The following is a 6083-nucleotide window of genomic DNA, read 5'->3' as shown; positions in this document are numbered from 1 at the left end:
TCATCAGTAAGTGTCTGGTCGAGCTTTCTTCGATGTCCTGTCAACATCATTGATTCGATGTCCTGTCAACATCCTTGTTCGATGTCCTGTAAACATCATCATTCGATGTCTAGTAAACGTCGAGTTATTTCCCAGTCATCAGTAAGTGTCTGGTCGAGTCATTGTTCGATGTCCTGTCAACATCTTTGTTCGATGTCCTGTCAACATCCTTGTTCGATGTCCTGTCAACATCCTTGTTCGATGTCCTGTCAACATCCTTGTTCGATGTCCTGTCAACATCCTTGTTTGATGTCCTGTAAACATCCTTGGTTGATGTCTTGTCAACATCATTGTTCGATGTCATGTCAACATCATTTTCGATGTCCTGTCAACATCATTGTTCGATGTCCTGTCAACATCATTGTTCGATGTCTGGTAAACATCATTCTTCGATGTCCTGTAAACATCATTGTTTGGTGTCAAGTAAACATCATCGTTCGATGTCCAGTAAACGTCGAGTTTCTTCCCAGTCATCAGTAAGTGTCTGGTCGAGTTTTATTGGGTGTCAGTCAACATCATCGTTCAATGTCCAGTAAACGTCGAGTTTCTTCCCAGTCATCAGTCAGTGCCTGGTTGGAGATGTTACTCTGAGGAGTTTAGCATCATGACGTCAGATCAGCAATGTTCCCCAGTAGTGCGATATTGGAGGAAATGTTTCCGTCGGACAGAGATGGAAATGAAATCAGAGGACGTTACGCGATCAGCGCGATTCCGGGGTTCAAACGGAGAAAAGAAGATGTGGAGGCATTTTCTGGAGATGGGGTTCAAATGAAGAAAGGGAAGTGTTGCGACATTTTCTGGAGATCGGGGTTCAATCAGAGAAGAGTATATGCTGAGGCATTTTCTGGGGTTCAAATGAAGATTGGAGTTGAAGAATGTATCCGGGATGAGGTCCTTAGGATTATCTTATGTTCATGTGTCACCTTAGACTCTGGCTGAGGCTAATGGAGGTCGTTATAGGTGTCTTCTGAGGAAGAGATACACATGCTACCTTCCTTTGTGAAGGTATACCCTCTGACATGTCGCCCTCAGAGTGGTGTTTGGTGATTATTTCCGACGTTGCCAGTGGAATTATCACGAGAGATTGGAGACGGGGTTCAAACGGAGAAAAAGAAATGTTGCGACATTTTCTGGAGATCGGGGTTCAAACGGAGAAGGAAGTGTTGAGGCATTTTCTGGAGATGGGGTTCAAATGGAGAAAGGGAGATGTTGCGGCATTTTCTGGAGAACGGGGTTCATATTGGCGATTGCAAGTTATCGTCAGGCGACTGGGGTTCAAATCGGAGAATGGGGTTCATTATTTGGCAAACAGGAGAACGGGGTTCAAATGCGGTGATTTGAGGATCATTTGCGCAGAAGAATTTTTCGGGGTTCAAGAAAATAAAAAAGAAGAAAATTTTTTGAGGTTCAAGAAAATAAAAGAGAAATTATCAGAAAAATTTCGGGGTTCAAGAAAAGCATAAAAAGAAGAGAGAATAATAATCCCGAGCGGATGTGGTGTTCAGGCCATAGTTATCCCCGCGTTACCATTTATTTTGGTATCCAGGTCGACATTTTTGTTTCGGTATTCAGGCCGACTTTCTCCGTTCCAGACGGATTTTTGTTTCAGAGATTGTTTCTTCGTTGATTCTGACGGGCGTTGTTAATTATTATCCCATCAGAGTGCAAATTGTTCGTCTGTTCTTGGTATTCAATCACTCTTCATCCTGATCATCTGAAAGCCGAGGCTATTCATATCGACAGGTTCACAGTGGATTGAATAGGGGCAGCTGTAACACCTCAAAATTTGCCCTCCTCTCTTGGGACTAGCTTAACATATTGCATATCATTTTAGGTCATTAGGCATTGCATATTGCATATCATGTGGTTACATTGTGCAAATCATCCTCCCAAGTCTTGGTCAGAAGATAAGAGGTTGTGTGCAAGATAGGGGTTCATTGGACTGGTCATTGATCATCTGAGGATGTGGAGGTCCAAATTAGGGTTTTGTGGTTCTCAAGGAGATTGGTCTTCATCTTGTTTGAAATGATACATCATCATCATCATGGTCTTGTCATCATCAAGTGTTGAAGCATATTCCTTGAGATTAGGGTTTTGACCACTGGTCAACCCTAATCAGTTGCATTGGGCCAATCAGGGCATAGCAAGAAGATGGGGTCTATGATGGATATGGGGATCATGTGATTATATGGAGCATATTGAGCCTAGGGTTTGTAGAATGTGTCACAATTTTGTACATGTTGCCATTTTCATCATGAAATGCTCATACATTTAAAGAAATGATTGAAATTTTTTGTGCTCATTCTAGACATGTTGATGGTGATTTCCATGTAAAGTTTATGATTTTTGGATACCTGATGATTGAGATATGATTTTTTGAATCTAGGTGTGACAATTTGTGTCACACCTAGCTAGGTCAACTTCATGAATTTATTTGCATGACCTATGATTGTTGGATTGGATTGAAATTTTGCATGAATGATCATTGGTATGTCAAGTAAACATGTGAATTGTTCTGGATTTTTCTATGGCATTTTCCAATTGATTGATAATTTTCTTCACTGTATGCTCATTTGGTAATATTGTGTGACACATGTTTGTATATTGTTTGTGAAATTCTCATATGGTTTTGGATGAAGATGAAATTTGGTATGCTGGTTATAGACACATTATAGGACATCATAGTTTTGGTCCCATTCATTTCTAATATGTTGTCACTGTTTTGTGAATTTTTGAAGTGAATGCATATGTTGGTGCTATGAATTGGCTTGAATAATTGTGTCTGGATTTCTTGATTTTCATTGACCTACTTTATTTTGTCCAATTGAGCTGAAAATTGACATGCTACTTGTTGATTGTGTCCTGTTTAGGTGTGAATTATTCGAGGATTTTTGGAATTGTTTTGGTATGCTTTTGATTGAAGTTATTCTGTTTGGACTTTTGGTGTTGTATTTGACCTAGTTTGTGTTAAATTGGGCATGAATTGATATTGGTGAATGGTATAAGCATGGGACCAATTGCATTTTCTTTTGAATGGTTTTAATTTGATTTTGGATTGGTTTGGCTTGCTGTTTAGATTTTTTTTCTCCCTTTTGGACCCTAGGCTTGGCCTAGTGGTCTAGTTTCTCACATTTGGTGTGGATTTTCAGGATGAAATGCACAATGCTTAAGGAGATTGCTTCAAGGCAATTTGAATTGAGTTTGGTTGATGTTTATAAACTAACTTGACTTTGTTTTGTAGGTTGTGATGCTTGAGCTTGGGCTTATAGCTTGCACTTGTGTGCATTAACTTGTGCAGTTTAACTGATTAACATTTTGCTGTTTACTGTTGGTTTGTCTGAGTACTGATGATACTTGATTGATTTCAGGTACATTTAGTCGCTTACAGTTCTTTAAGAACTTGCTTGCTGCTGCTTGGTTTTAAACCACTTGAGGTAGGACTTCTATTCTTCATGTAGTCTAGAAGACCTGGCCTGTTACCTGGCCAGGCAACTGTCTGAAGTCCTCCTTAAGAGGCGATGATTGTGATTGTTTACTTTTGTGCCAAGCAGGTAAAGACCTCTATGAGGCAATTGGTGGATCAAAGGGATATGCAATCTATCCCCCACTATTTTGTGAGTCGTCCCTCTGCTCACACGGCTGTGTGTTGATGCATTGGGACACAAACCCAAGATCTTGTGCTGTTGCACGATCGAGTCAGAGTCTTGAGCGTAGAAGGGTCCCTCCATTCTGGACCCACGCTCCTTTGTCTGAAGCTCTCCCTGGTCAGGGATAAGAGCTGTGAAGTCTAATCTTCACTCACCTTTCATCTGCTTCACCTTAGCCTCTCAATGGCAAGGTTAAGAGCGAACAATACCCATGTACAGATGACTTGCTGAGGCAGTCAAACCCATTGTTTGAGCCTACTTGACTGGTTATAGTGTGTGCTTTGTGAATATTTGTTTGCTCTGTTTGCTTGTATGCTTGTATGCTTGCTTTCTTCCTGGATAGGATTAGCTTGCAGTTGTGCAAGTAGGTAGAAACCTCAACGTAGGGCAATGATGCATGACAACACTAGGCTCGAGTACAGCTCCCTGGTAGTGTGTCTTCCCTTGGTTTCTGGCTAGAATTTCTTTCCCTTTCAGGGGAACTACATCGCCCTGATCCTCGTTCCAGACGAGGTATGTAGGCAGGAGACCGTGCGAGGTCTCTACGGGCACTTTTTTCTTTTTGTGTGTGTTTGCTTGTTATCTTCTTGTGTGTTTTGGTTCGGATGCCGACGTAAGTCCAGTGATTGGCGGTCGGGCTCCCCGTTTGCCTTCTGGTGTGCGTTTCGGTTCGGATGCTGATGTAAGTCCAGTGATTGGCGTTCAGGCTCCCAGTTTGCCTGTGTTTGTGTTTGCTTGTTTGGCGTGCGTGAGCCGAACTACGGCAGCTCTGATTCTCGTTCCAGACGAGATACGTAGGCATAGGATGCGACGTCCTATCGAGCTCCCTTCCTTTTAACCCCACCTGTGTTGTCTTCGGTGCCTGTGTGTGTGGTGTTTTAGCAACCTTTTCTTTTCTTAGAGCGTGGATCCCGTCGAGTACGACGGACGTGAGGGGTGCTAATACCTTCCCCTTGCGTAACCGACTCCCTTACCCTTTCTCTTTGGTCGCGAGACCATGCTTTTTCCAGGTTTCTCTGAGCGTTTCCTTTCCCTATCTTGGGATAAATAACGCGCAGTGGCGGCTCTGTGTTGTTTTTGTTTTAGCCCGCCGGTTGTTTTTCGCGGATGCGACACCAGAGCCCCTTCGGATATTGGGAGCAAATGATGACACATCTGTCAAATACCGCCGGAACTTCTGCCGGACCTTCCAACCAGCCATCGCTCGATCAGGTTAGCACCCAAAGACCACAAACACCTCAAGAAAATCGTGGGAGACCTCGGAGACAACCTAACGCATCGGGATGTGGAACCGGGGGATGTTATAATCGGGCGGGTCATTAGGTTTTTGGTCTTTCCAATGTAACCAATTATTACATATTTAATGAATTTATTTTATTTTCATTTATATTTCTTATGTATTAAATAATAAATATTAAAAACAAAAAATATTTTAAAAAAATAAATAACTAAAAAAAATTTAAAAAAATTAAATAATAAAAAATAGTATGAGGGGGTGTATGCGCCAGATGTGGTGGCGCATACACCCACCACACAAAGGACACATAGGCGCTAGATGCATGAGCGCCTCCTCTTGGAGGACCATGCTGGCGCCACAAGCATTGGCGCCTCTTCATGAGGTCCAATGCATGCGCGTCAATGCATCTACCGCCTCCTCTTAAAGGTGTGTGGATGCGCCAATCCCCCCGGCGCATCCTCTCCCAAAGTTGGTTATTTTGTTTTTTTTTTTAAAACATGGTTATTTTCGTATTTTTTTAAAAAAAAGTTGGTTATTTTAAAAAAAATTCCTAGCCCACACACATCCACTAACATAGGCCTGATATTGGATAGATTTAAAGATTTTTAATTAAAAATATTAATTTCCCCTACATTAACATTCATATTTTAAAATTCAAGGTTACAAAAACTGAAGGAGCAGAGGTGAAAGAATCACAATAAAGAATTGTTTACTGGCTAAGTCAAATTATCCTTAGTAATGACTTACAATAATCCAAATATAAAAGGAATTGAGGTTTCTTCATAATATAATTTTTTATCACCAACTATTTGGTTAAATATTTACAAGATATTATACAGTTCCCTAAGCCCAAACACCTCGTAGCCCAATAGTCTTTAAGCCTTTAATTATTCTTGCAAACTCTTTCCTAATTTTCCATAATTCCCACATAAACTGAACATCTTGCCTTCTCTTTCTTGAAATTTACACCATTACGGTTCTTGAACAACTTTACCCTATGTGAACTTCTCAATTCTTGGCTGAATTATCAGGGAAGCGTGGACAACAATTAGGTAGCAAATCCTTAACTTACTCATTTATGGGGAAAATAAAAAAATTCGATCTTTTCTTCTTCAGTACCTTCATATCCCACATTTGATCCTCTAAAAACTTCTATCTCT

The sequence above is a fragment of the Lathyrus oleraceus genome, chromosome 4 (assembly GCF_024323335.1).
Source record: "Lathyrus oleraceus cultivar Zhongwan6 chromosome 4, CAAS_Psat_ZW6_1.0, whole genome shotgun sequence".
Lineage (NCBI taxonomy): Eukaryota > Viridiplantae > Streptophyta > Magnoliopsida > Fabales > Fabaceae > Lathyrus > Lathyrus oleraceus.
The sequence above is the reverse complement of the archived record's forward strand: the minus strand, read 5'-3'. Positions refer to the sequence as shown.